This window comes from Episyrphus balteatus, chromosome 4 (assembly GCF_945859705.1).
Source record: "Episyrphus balteatus chromosome 4, idEpiBalt1.1, whole genome shotgun sequence".
Classification (NCBI taxonomy): Eukaryota; Metazoa; Arthropoda; class Insecta; order Diptera; family Syrphidae; genus Episyrphus; species Episyrphus balteatus.
In genome coordinates this window covers 75,290,285-75,304,099 of record NC_079137.1, presented here as the reverse complement: position 1 = coordinate 75,304,099, position 13,815 = coordinate 75,290,285, and positions in this window count along the sequence as shown.

Here is a 13,815-nt window from a genome sequence, read left to right as displayed (position 1 = left end):
ACTGATTCACGCGCTTTTTTTGTAAATAGAAAATAAATAAACTAAAACAAAAATATTAATATTAATATCAAAAAAAAAAGAAATACAAATTATATATTTAACGCATATTGTTTGCAAAATCTTAAAAATTTGCTTTTAAATTGTACAAATAAAAAATAAAAATAAATTAAATTAAAATGCTAAATTTTAAATATTTTCTTATTTATTTTTTTAAAATAAATTAAATAAAAAAAAAATAATAACTACACAAATAATGTGTTTAGATAAATGATAAGTTTATTTTTCTTTGTTTAAAAATGAAAATAAAAAGTGGAGAATTATTTAAAGGATTTATTTTTAAGTAAAAAGAAAAACTAAAAATTTGTAATTAAGATAAAACTATATTTTAATTGAACCTTAGTTCGATTGAATGGAAAAATATACGAAAAACAAATTTATTTTGATTGAAATTTTTAATGTGTTTTTATTTTTAATGAAGAAAGTTTAAAGAGAAGAATGATTTTTGGACTAGATCAAATGGAAATAAAAAAAATTGAGGTCGTGAATGGTGCACCTAAAGGCTGGGCTTTGTCACTGCATCTTTTTAACGATTTAAAATCGATTTAAAAGTTGAAACTGATAACAAGTCTCGTTATTTGTAAAATGAGCAGAAAAATTGAAGTCACTTCCATACAGTGAATGAAGCATTGGATTTTTTTTTTAGATTTTCGATAAAAAAAACAAGGTTACTAGGTACTTGCCGAAAAAAATACATTTTAAAAAATTTCCTCCAAATTTACAACTGAAAACCAAAAGATTTTTGGAGGTTTGGTTGCTAAGTTATTTGCACGTTTTTAAATTAGAAGTGGAAAACTGTTTGTTGTATTTTAATAGAGAACTAAAATTTTCGTGCTATCGAGAAAATAGTTATTAAAATGCAGATATTTTTTTTCCGAAAGTAATAAATCAAAAATAAATTCAATTTCGATAAAATAAAGCAATGCTAGATTTTCGTTATCCCATTTTTTTTTTCGAAAAACCAAAAACGCAGTTCTGTTAGAATTATCAAGATCATTATTTGCATTATTTAGCACAAATCGAAACCGTTTTCAAGAAATTTGCAATACCTCAAAAACGTTCTTCTTGGAAATTATTCTGTGTAGCCGCATTTTTAAAAGTAAAACTCGAAGAACAAAATGTTTAGAAATAATGGTTTAAATTATGTTTGCAATATAATTGAAGAATTCAATCTTAAAAATAATGAAATAAGAAACTGCCAAACTGCTACAGCGAAAATTTGAATAACGAATAAAAATTCATGTTGGTCATACGAATTGATGAGAATCAACAAGAACGAACATTTGTATGCATTCATACTATGGCAAGAAGTTGCACTGATTCACGTGCTTTGTTTTGTAGGTATTTTGGTAAAATATTCTTCGATTCTTCTTTCACTGCATTTTTCAACTGATTTAGATTGTTTTGAGGTGAATTTCGAACCCGAAGGTGTATGTTCAGCATTTCCCAGGAATGTTCTATTGAATTTAAATTCGAATTTATAAATTGGCCAATATACAAAGTTGGTATACCAACGACTTGAAGATATTCTGAAAACACTCTAAGGCCCATTTCACACTTCGCCGAGAACCGGATAAACGGCCCGGATACACGGTTGCAAAGGATACACGTTCTTATGGGCGCCTTCACACGTACAAACCGAAACCGAAACCGTGTACACGTGTACAGAAAAATGTATGGCCTACATCTAAAAGTGTCGCGGGTTTTTTCTGAACAAGTTAGCAGTAACGCATGCAAATTTTTTTGAAGAAATTCCGGGTTATCTGGAACCTTTTTAGAAGTGCTAAAACTAATTCCCAGTAATACTTTGATTCCACAGAACTCCGAGAGTGGTTACTAGCAAAGACTCATCATAATCAGAAAAGGAATTTTTCGTATTCAGCAGTAAATTTACGTGCGAAATCAAACGTATTTTAAGATCAATATTGTTTTGACTCCGTGATAAACCTCACGACTTCTGATTTTGTTTTTATGTTAATTTTAATTTTACGTCACTTTGATCTTATTATTCTTCAAAACACGCTCTTTATGAACAGCTATATATTCAAATTGGTATGTGTCACGTTTTGCAATTTAACGCAAAGCCTTCCGCAATCCTCATTGGTAATCATTCAATGAACAAAAAACAAAATATTTGAAATTATTTTTTTATAACTTATATTAATTCAACTAAGAATTATTCATGAATATAATAAAAAAAAGAGTGAGAGTGAAATAAAAGTTTAAACAAATATTATATTGCGCACACAAGTCTGTTTCATTAAATTCCATCAAACTCATTACCAATGAGGGTAAAGTACTCCAAACACTCTTTAATTGCTTTCAATTTTTTTTTTGTTTTTGTTTCTTATTGATTTAGGTTTTGGACAATATAATGTGCGTCAAAAAAAAAAGAAACCTTTGAACGTTGTTCAAGCAGGTTGATCCATAAAAAAAAGTGAAGTAATTGGTCTATTACGGTGTTGAAATAGCTGCTTTGTGAGCTATTAAATTAGACGCCTTTTTTTTGTCATTTTTGTTTGTACACATTTTTGTTTGGAGATGAATCTATCAAATTTAAACAAATTTTTCCTAAATTTCAAGCACGTAATTGATGGTAGTTAAAGAGAAGAAGTTTTGGAAAATTTTATTTGTAAACAAAGCAATAAATCAATTTGTCAAGTTGTTTAATTTTATTGCCTAAAAGGTGATATGTTTACAGTTTAAATAGGTAATGATGCAGGTTAAATGTGACACTTTTTGGAACATGTGCAAGTATCTCAAAAAGTTTAACGACTTCAGTCAATAGAAACACGTATCATATTAATTTTTTCATGAATTTTTCGATCTGAAATCAAGAGCAAAGTGTAAAAAAGTCAAAATTAGTAGAGTAATTAATCGATTTTTGTAAAATGAGTAACATCTCATTGAAAAGGGTTTTGTATGGCCTATTAAAAGCCGAAGACCTTATGTTTCTATGAAGCTTCGTTTCGGAGAAATCTTCGTCCAAAGTTTGACAAATTTTTTCATCTACCTTTATGATAGCTATAAGCTGTTTGGGTCTTCCTGAGCCCATGAGTATTTATTTCACAGCACCCCAATCAACCAGGAGCTCTAAATTGCCTTGTAAATCATCTATTTCCGTGTTCTTTTGTCCATCGTATAGTTTTATTTTACGGCTTTCAGATTGATTCCCACCGAAAAACCTAATCCAATCCCAATTTATAAAAACCCGTTCCACTAATTCTAGTCTAAAAAACCTACATCCTCAACCTAAAATTCAATCTGTTTTTCCAGACATTTATTTAGAAGTTCCGGCCATTAAATTCATCATTACGACCAGACTTCTAGCTTTATTCTACATTTCTAATCTTGAAAATTTGATTCTGTCGATTATTCTCACGAAAATAACAGAATCTCCACCTTCCGTTCTAAGAGATTCTTCTCCCTAACAAAAAAAAAAAAAAACGTTTCAGAGTCCCAATTTATCCGATTTCGTGTATGGGATGACATGAAAAATCATCTCACCATTCATCGAAAAGCCCCACACATTCATCAAATAAAGTATATCTTCCCGGAGAAGATCACCTAATACCTGAGAGGAATTAATTAACCAGCAACAGCTTAGAGCTCGAAACATGGAACATTAAATTGAAAGAAGATGGAAAAGAAGTAGAATAAGACACCTACATGATCATTGATCGCCTGACTAAGCCCAATGAGACCATATCACAGCAAGAAGACATTACAAACATTCGAAGGGAAAAAAACCTGGTTTTTGCGGCTGAATTAATCGGGCCGACAAGTTGTAGCACTTTACAACAAGATCTGAGGCAAAAGATACCGGCTTCTTTGCGTGCAATGAGACAAGTTTCCCGTCTAAGAAAGTCGAACTTGTAGGAGCTGTATAGCCGGAGATACGAGACTACAACAACGGGTGCCAGATGATAAGGCTTTAATCGCTTTCTAGTTCCATATAAGTTGACTGTCTTGACTTGACGGTATTGTGTGTGACTAACTAAGGCAAGAAACCAGACTCTGACGACGCAGGGGTTTGCCTTTGCAGGTGAAGTTTGGACTCATTTCGTCATCATGAATGAATTATAAATTTGCCTCAAACACGTTTTCTCTAAAAATTAAATTTACATAATTGGGAGCTTGGATTGGAACTTGAAAGATTGCGTGTAAAAGTTGGCTTTTAGCTGTTTGACACATACAAAAGTGATCGTTTGTACTATAAACGATCGTTAAGTTGGCTTTATTAAGTTCGAATTAGTTAATTGCAAAAGTTGAAATAAAATTAGACCCCCCGCCGCTCCCTTTAATCAGGTTAATTAGAAATTATTGACTGGTAAACGTGCCTTTTTTGTTTTTTGGCTCACACAGTTATGGAATTGTTTAGTTTTTATTTATTTTTATTTTTCAAATGAAGGACAAGACAGTAAATGGATAAATGTGTGTTATGTCGATAGGACGTGTTTGATAATGACGACGATTGAATGGTGACGGGAGAGGTATAAGGCTGGCGGTTGTTTTTCTAGGAGCGTTGACATCAACTGTCATGGTGAATGAGTTATTGATGGATTAGGTTTATGTGAATGGAATATAAAAATGATTGTTGCATTGTGAAAATTATAAAAAAAAACGTGATGCCCGTATAGTTTATCTGGTTTTTGTGCATTAAGTGTGGGTTTGAAACAAACTTGATAAAGATCGAACTGGAGTTGTAGATTTTAAATTGTATTTAATGGGGGGTTTTACAGAAGGTTGTTCAAAATAATATTGAGTCATTTTGTTTCTGGAAAGAATTTTTCCGCATAAAATGCATATTATGTTTCATTGATTTTATAAAGTTCTGTAACATAAGGCTTCTTCAACTCTGGATTAAGAGTGCAAAATACACTTCTGTAAATCGAATCTCTTGATGGTCACATTCCTTCTTTATGATCTTGTTCCCTTAGAAAAAACCTTGCGAATGTATTTAAATTGTGTAAGTGCTATGATTGTCAAGCAGAACTTAGTTCTAGTATTTTAACTTTCTTAAGGGGTTATATCTAGTTGTAAGTGTAAAAAAAAAAATCTTCTTTTTTGTGGATTTTTTGTGAAGAGGGATTTAATTATATAAACATAAAGAATACATATTTATATACCAAATTTGATGAATTAAAAGAATTCGCTGTGTATTTAAAAAAATATTTTGTTCCGTTATTTTTGTAGTAGATCTCCTAGACGACCTCCAAAAAAAAGGTGTCTTGGCGGTGAGCAAAATTTCTCCGAAACTGCTGGAGTAATCGGCTTGAAATTTTTACACAATTTTCTTAGATACTTTTGTCAGGTAATGAACGAAGGAAAAAGGTTTTTGACAATTTTTAAGTAACTTTAAAGTGTAAATTTTCGTGAAAAAAAACCGATTTTTTTCTTTGGGAAGCCGCCATTTTGTCAAAAATCAAAATTTTGACTAATCCTTCGTTCATTACCTGCATTCGTCTATCCTGAAAGTATATCTTTTGGTTTTTTTAATTTTAAGTGACTTGGGTCAGAGATATCTTGCTCACCGCCAGACACCTTTTTTTGGAGGTCGGCTAGGAGATCTACTACAAAAATAACGGAACCCAATATTTTTTTTTAAATACACAGCGAATTTTTTTAATACATACAATTTGCTATATGGATATGTATTTTTTATGTTTATATAATTAAATGCCTCTTCACAAAAAATTCACAAAAAGAAGGTTTTTTTGCACTTAGAACTAGATATAACCCCTTAATATAAATGGACAAAATAGAAACGAAAATAAAAGACTCTTCTCTATTACGTGAAAGATAAAAAACAAATACAAAAGTGCTTTTTCTTGGCATGATTAAGAACTTCTTTTAATTATCGTCTAATTTGCAACTGACGGAGATGGACTACTCAATATGAATTCCTATTTTTCGTCTTCTTCCACCCTTATCTTATAAGTACATCCAGTTAAAAAACAAAAAAAAAAAAAACAATAAATAAATTTAAAAAAAGTACGTATAGGTACGCCACAATGCATTTTTACAACATTCAAAAAATCAAAAATCCAAAATTCATGAGTTGAAAAAGCACTGGCCAACGAAATTTCACCTTTTTTCTGTTTTATAAGTCTTTTTTACTAATTTGGTTTCGCTGATTTCAAATCTGCCCTCACTTTTTTACTTGCTCTATAGTATAGGGCAAGTATTGGTTTCGTATCGAAAAAAAATTGAGGTTTTAATCACAACCAACATTACGATGATGGAGAATTCCGAAAAAGTGGGTCTCGCAATTCCGTCCGTCCGTCTGTGCGTCCATCTGTACACATTTCCACAGCCTAAATGGGTGGACGGATTTTCGTCAAATTTGGTATAGATGATTTTTATTGAATTCTGAAAGTTGGGTTTTTTTTTGTTTTTTTTATATCTCGTTTAGAACGTATACCTCCCATACAAAAAAAATACGATATTGCGAATTTCTCGAAAACGGCTCTAACGATTTTGATTAAACTTTGTATACGTAGTATTTAAAGCAGTGGCAATAAAACTGCATTTTTATTTTTTCTCAAAAAATTGAAATAACAAAAAAAAATTTTTTCATTTCACAAAATTTTGCCCTAAATGTCGGCTCTTCCCCAATATCAATTTTTTTTTTTTTTAATTTAGAGCTTTTAAAATCTACAAGTAGACTAACATAAAAGTGCTTTGAACTGCAAGAGCAAGTACATGCGACCCCAGTAGCATTGAAAAATTAAAAAAAAAAATTTGTTTCCAGTGATAATTATTATTTACAGAAATAGTGTTCCAAATTAAAAACAAAATACAGTAGTTTTGAAGTTATGAAAGACTTCAATTTCAACGTGAGTTGTGAGGAAATCGTTTTAAAGTTTTGTATAAAACGTTTATAAGTGAAGTATAAAAACACTCATATCTTTGTTTATTTGCTCCAATCGACTTAAAACTTTGACACAATATTCTTGAGATAATATGCGTTCAGTGAAAATAATACCAAACAAAATTGATACGAAAATTAAGTGACCTCTCCTTGAAAAAAACTATTAAGGATTTCAGCAAAGGCTGTTCTCGCGAAGAAATTGATGGATATGGAAAAAAAGCTTCTTCAAATGAAAATCAGAGAATAGGAAGCCCATGGTTAAATGCCAAAAATATATTAATCAATATCAATAACAAATGAAAGGAAATTAAACTAATTAATCTACTTACAAAAGCGCTAACCCTGTGAAATGAAATTTGTGTCTCTTATTTTGAACAATGTTGAATTTTAATGCGTTTTCGGGCTTTAAATGAATACAAAAAAAAAAAATACTATCCAAGTGTCCATATTTAACAGCCTTATTGCGATTTGCAACTATCAACCGATAGTTGATAAAAATTATCTTATGCTTAATTAAGAAAAGTTTTGAAAACAGAGAATAGTCCTAACCGTTATTAAATGAAATCTAATTACAAAATTCCATTAAAAAGTTGACCAGTTTTCATATAAATTAGGTTTGAAAATCCCAAATTTCAGTATTTATCAACTATCTATTGATAGTTGTAATTCACAATAAGGCTGTAAGTCTATTTAATACAACGGAAAAATATTTTAATTAACAAGGAAATTAGAACACTTATGAAAATTTTATTTATACATTGCATATAAACGTGTTGACGAATAGTTAGAATAGCTGGGACCATTTTGCAAAAAATTGGTTGAGACATTTTTGAGAAATCTAGAAAAAAGTGTTATAAACGTAATAGATACTAAAAAACTGGATTTCCTTTTTGATTCTTTTGTAATTCAAAAATATATTTAAATTATGGCGTTAATTACACTATCCGAATTTTTTGAGAAGAACTAAAAAAATGCAGTTTTGTTAGAATAGCTTAGACCATTACTCATAACAAATTTATTTGGAATCGTTTGAGAGGTGTTTTCGAGAACAATGCAATAATTCGAAACATTTATATGGGAGATAGCAGTGGCGTATCCAGAACAAAATTTGGGGGGGGGGGGGGGCTGAAAAATTTTTCAAAAATTTTTGATAAGGTAAATGTACTACAAATTTGTCTCTTTTTTTTTATTCATATTTGATCGAGAGAAAAGCGCTGTGCTGCGGTACTAAAAGTCGTATAGTAGCATTTTACTGCTCCCGACAACTTCGTACTACTAGCTCCTTTCACATTCAAAGTAGCTATTTTTCCAAGTTCTTGTATCCCAAACATTTTACACAAACAGCAAGGTGTTTAGTAATCTTTAAAACAAAAAAAAAAACACTTTTTCGTTCGAACTTTTTCATGTGCTGAATTCAAAACTGTTTACAGATTTATTCCTATGACGTCTAGTTTTTGAGCTATACTCATCACTTTTTTCGGTATAAATGCCCATATTTCCGCAATTCGACCGAAAGTGAACTGGCATCACTTTTCAATTTCACGTGAAATTGATCTTCGATCGATTTCGAAAACTTCGAAAATGCTTCGAACTGTCAAAACTGAAGGATCATCTATTTTTATTTTGTTTCTAAAGTTAAATTACTGCTACTTTGAACATGGATGAAATTTTATTGGCAACTTTATTGGAAAAAAGCAGAATTTAACCCTCTACTGCATGAATTATGAACGAAATGAAATAAAAAATTTTTTAACAACTTTTTAGGTTTATTAGGAGTTGAAAAAAGGTATTACATAATTTTTTTTATTTTTTTACATATATATAAATTTTTAGAAACATAAACCATATATGGGTTAGTATGCAGCAAGTCGATTTCCAGCAAACAATTAATAACCCATATATGGTTTAGTATGCATTCAAGGTATATTTTGTAAAGTATGTTTTTATTACATTGGACTTTCCTTATTCATGGAATTTATTCAAAGTCTTTCTTTTATCATTGTTGCAGAAGAACACCTTCCATTTTCTACACGCACACAAAACGATTTCAGTCCGCAAATTTGACATATCGGTGTTTTTGTTTGCCATTCAGGGATATGGTCGATGTTTTCAGTTAGCATTGAATTCAACGGCTTTGGCCCTTGGTTGATGTGAGTGAATTGAAATTTCGGGATTAGATGGGGCTGGACTTCCGTGACTTGTATATAACTCCCTCAGATTTGTTTTGTTCCATCTCTGCTTTGATCACCTGCCAAAGCTGAAGGGCCTCCCCTTTTTCGTGACATTGTAGGTGTTACAGATTTGCAAAAATGCTCGGAGATGGCTTGTTTGATGTTAAAAAGGGTCAGAATCTGAAGATAGATCGTCATCACTTCGAAAGCCATCACCAGTTTTAGCATTATCACACTTATTTTTTCCATAGAAAGTCTTCGAATTCATTTTACAAAAAAAATTAAATTCCCACAAAAATCAGTAATGTAAGTCGCCAACGCATGATAACCCATATATGGTGTTTTGGAAAAAACGCAAAAAAAAGACAAAAATTATTAAAAAAACAAACTTCGTAAACATATAAAAGTATAATAAATTCATACGAAACTTATTTTTAATTGGATGCAACTTACTTATTTATTATAAAAAACACTTGAAAAGTTCACACTTTTATTCACTGATTTGCACTTTAGACATGCTCTTGAAACAATGAGTTTATTTCAGAATCACGACTCTCTTACTGATAATAAAAACCGGTTAATTATAAAAAAAATGGACATAGTTTTATTAAAGTTTTTTCTTTTTGACATTTATTGCAATATAACGGGAATAAATCGATATGAAGTCGATAAACCATATATGGGTTAGTATGCGGTAGAGGGTTAAAAGAAAAAATAAGAAGTCACATTTTGCGAGAGATATGAAATATGTACATAAGTGAAATGCAGAACATGGGCGATATTATTGCAAATTTTCAAAGAAAAATAAATTAGATAAAGTGTAAAGCGAATGAGGTTGCATGTATGTATTTTGTATTAAATTAACAACAAATAAACATTACAAATAAAAGTTTTGATAATATTTTGTCCAAAAATTTTAGATTCATTGAAAAAGATACCAAGTTCACGAGCAGAAACAAAGCGAATTGAATTCGATCAGAAAATCGAAATGAGCGAAAAAATGTAGAACACCTAATTTCACTATCGGCAACGCAAGTGAATGCTCAAAAAGTGAAATGCAGAACGAAAAAGTCTCAAAAACTAGTTTTCAATGAAATATTCTTTTGATGTTTAATCCGAAATATATATTTTTTAATAATATGTTCCTTTTTTAATACAAATCAGAAGCACAAACTGGAATTTGCTTAAATAAACCATTAGTTATGTTGACCACTAAGATATTGAGATATAAAAAATTTGTATTTCCAATATCTTTGAGAAAAATATAATTTTTGAAAAAAAGTAATATACTCAAGACAATAAAATACGAAGTGATTGCATAAGAAGCTTTGCAAAATTTAACGGTGATGTAATTCGACGTCAAAACAACAAACAAATTATTTGAAGAATTCTGAATTGGACTAAAATCCTGAAAATCCCAAACCTCAACGTCAACTAAGGCAATTACTCAAACAAATACAAACAACCATTTTAGAGTTTGGAGGGGGCTCGATCATTTGAGCTGCCTCTAAATCTTTACGATTTACGAAGAAGTTTCAGTTAATCATATAGATTATGATGAAATCAGCTAAATAGTAACATGATTTTAAAGGCTTGGGGGGGCTTGAGCCCCCCCCCTCAATACGCCACTGGGAGATAGAAGTTGTAGTTAAGATATTTAAAAACAAAAAATTAACCTTGGAAATTACGAAAAAATCATCTGTAACAAATTTCAAAAAAATCCGTGAATCGGATTTTTTTTAACTTCTCCGTCATCGTAATGTTAGTTTTGATTAAAACCTCCAAATTTTTTTTTCGACACGAAACCAATACAAGTAAAAATGTGATCAGAGAACAAAGAATTTCAATAAGCTATTGCTCCTACGAAATGGCCTACGAGTGTAATTTGATAGTGGTCTATAGAAAATTACTCCAAATATGTATCATGCAATATTTCCACTTGTAATCTTTTCTTTTGTATTTACTGACGGAAGGACTGACTCCAGGTAGGTTCTTATAAATTAAACAGACAGGTTTTTCAAATTAATAAAAACCCTCTAATCTCACCTTCATCCATTTCAAAGCTTAAAATTCCTTTCCCATATAAAATACCCAACTAAAACAATGATTCATTAGATTTTAATATACTTATTCCCCTATTTGCTTTAATAAATTCTCAAATTTCAGGTGACTCATTTCGAAATACCTTTCCTCTGTATAAAAAAAACTTCCTAAACCTAATCCAAGCTACTTAGCATTTTATTACACCCTATATCACCTTGAGTCATGTTACGTATATAACGAGAACCTCTTCAGAGGCAATGATATCAATTCAATTTTCACAAACCACCACTACCACCGACGATGAAACAACGACCAATGAGGATGGAGGCCACACAAAGTCCAGTCGGAGAATATAAGTAGCATTAAAGTGTGATAAGACTTCCTGATCTCTTCTCTAGAGGTAGGAATTTCTCTAATAGCCTTATATGTCCATCCCCTATCTAAGTCTCTTCATAAAAAAAGAAAATAATAGAAACTGACTCACCACACAAATTTGTTGCCTCTTATCATCGAACCCAAAAGTGCTCTACTTCCTGCAAAGACCCGAATCGGTGATTAGTCTCGAGAGGTGATGAAATCGAATGACTTGGCGCCATCCGTCGGTGTTTTACTATTTTAAGATACAAGACGAAAAATATTCAAAAGTCATCCTTGGAACACAACAACAATGACAACCGACGACGACGATTGACGTAAAATGTTTGAATGTCAAAGATAAAAGAGTCGCATTGGATCAAAGTCACACGTATACTCTTTCAAACTGGACACAATTTTTTTTGGTAAGTTTTTTTTTGATGTTTTTTGGTTTTTCTAAAAATGGAAAGACAAGACAGTAACGCGTTACGCGTGATTTTGTAACACCTCACGTTTCACACTTTCATCAAGATATTTTAATGACAGTTCGCCTTGGCATCAAAATAGTTATAATGTCTAATATCTGTCATTGACCTTATAGAATGAACGTTTCGCCGTCCGTTTGTCAGTCATCAAACCAACAAAAAAAGAGGCACGAGTTACTTACACCGAACGAGATTTTTAATCAAAAAATGAGGTTGTCTTGTCGGCGTTGTGGACCATTTATCAACCTCATTCTACTGTTTACCCTTAATGATGGCAAATTTGTTTTTTGGGCTCTTACCCCGGCGCTTCTTGCCGCCATCAAACAGCAGAGAAGTTCTTTTGGCAAAATATTTGTTTTTTTTCGCAAATTTTCAATTTTGTAACGCATATTCGTGGGCCATAAAAAGTTAAGACAGAGTAAATGAGGTAAAGTTTACTCAGGGGTAAGTAAGAGGGGAAATAGGGGCTGATGATGGAAATAAGACGTCATAAAGTATCTTTTACTGTTCTCATTTTGAATGGAGGCGTTCATAAAATTTATAATATTTTTTTTCTTAGTTTTTTTTTCAGCCTCTTTTTTTTTTGTTTTGTTTGAAAAAAAAACAAGGTTATGAGGATGAATGTTAAATCTCCATTAAGGAAGGAAAGGGGAATTGTTTTTTTTTTTGTCTTCTATTTTTTTTAGTTTTTTTCTTCTGACAAAATTTAATGGTTGGCATTAAATGTTGTTAAACTATCTTGTAAATGTATAGTTTTTTTTTTTGTTTCGTCTTAAAATGCGTCTTTCTTTCTTTTTGTCTCATTTTGTATAAGAGCCTTTAAGGCGCAAATACTTCAAAGTAATATCTAATCTACAAATGATAGTGGAATGGCAGGTCTTCTAAATTGATGTAAAAGGTATAACGAGCACGGAACTCACACGAACCAGTGTGACGGTGACGGAAGAACTAATTGGTAGCGGTAAACTTCTTAAAAGTTGTTGTGTTGTGCCACCAACATAGTTTGCTGCGACGCACGCAGAACTCCTAGAGGCGGTATAAGGTTTTTAGTTTTCGTCACCTTCTGAAAGATGTTTTCTTACTAATTGATTAAGGAAACTGCTAAGGTAGATAGATATTACTGGTACCTGTGCTATTTTGAGAGAATGATATAAATGAGATAACGATGAGTAGGTGATGCCACAAAAGATCGCAGGTGAAGCATATTTAGTGGATAAATGAGTTCTTATGAAATAAGGTTGCGTGTGGGTTAGAAGAACTCTCTACATAATAGTTTTGATACTTGGATTAGGGAAAAGGAAGGATAGGATAAGAAAGATAGGCAGATACTCAATTAAATACGTATTTCCTATATTTGAAGGAGGATTTTCAATTTGTACCTACATTTGTGTGAAAATGATAGGATTATATTAAAGGCCTAAACTGTTAATTGAAAGTTGAAAATTTGGGTTGACACCTGCATAAAAAGTCTTTGAAAGAAAAAATAAGATGTGGTAAGAAGTTCCTAGAAATTTATAACCGAGTTCATCAATCTTGAGGAATTGATTTTCAATATCAATTTAGGAAACCCAAATCCTGAGACCTGACGGAATCTTCGTTTTTTTTAAATGTGAAACAAATATGGCGGCTTTTTCGTTTACCTACTTAGAAAAATGGTAATTTAATTGCAATACAAATCAAAGAAAAGCAATACACAGAGAGATCATGTATTTCTATTGCAAGAGAAAATTATTTACAAAAAAAAAAACCTATGGAAAGTCTTCATTTAATTACAATTTTTCATATAAATGTTTGTTCTTGTTGATTCTCATCAATTAGTATGACCAAAATT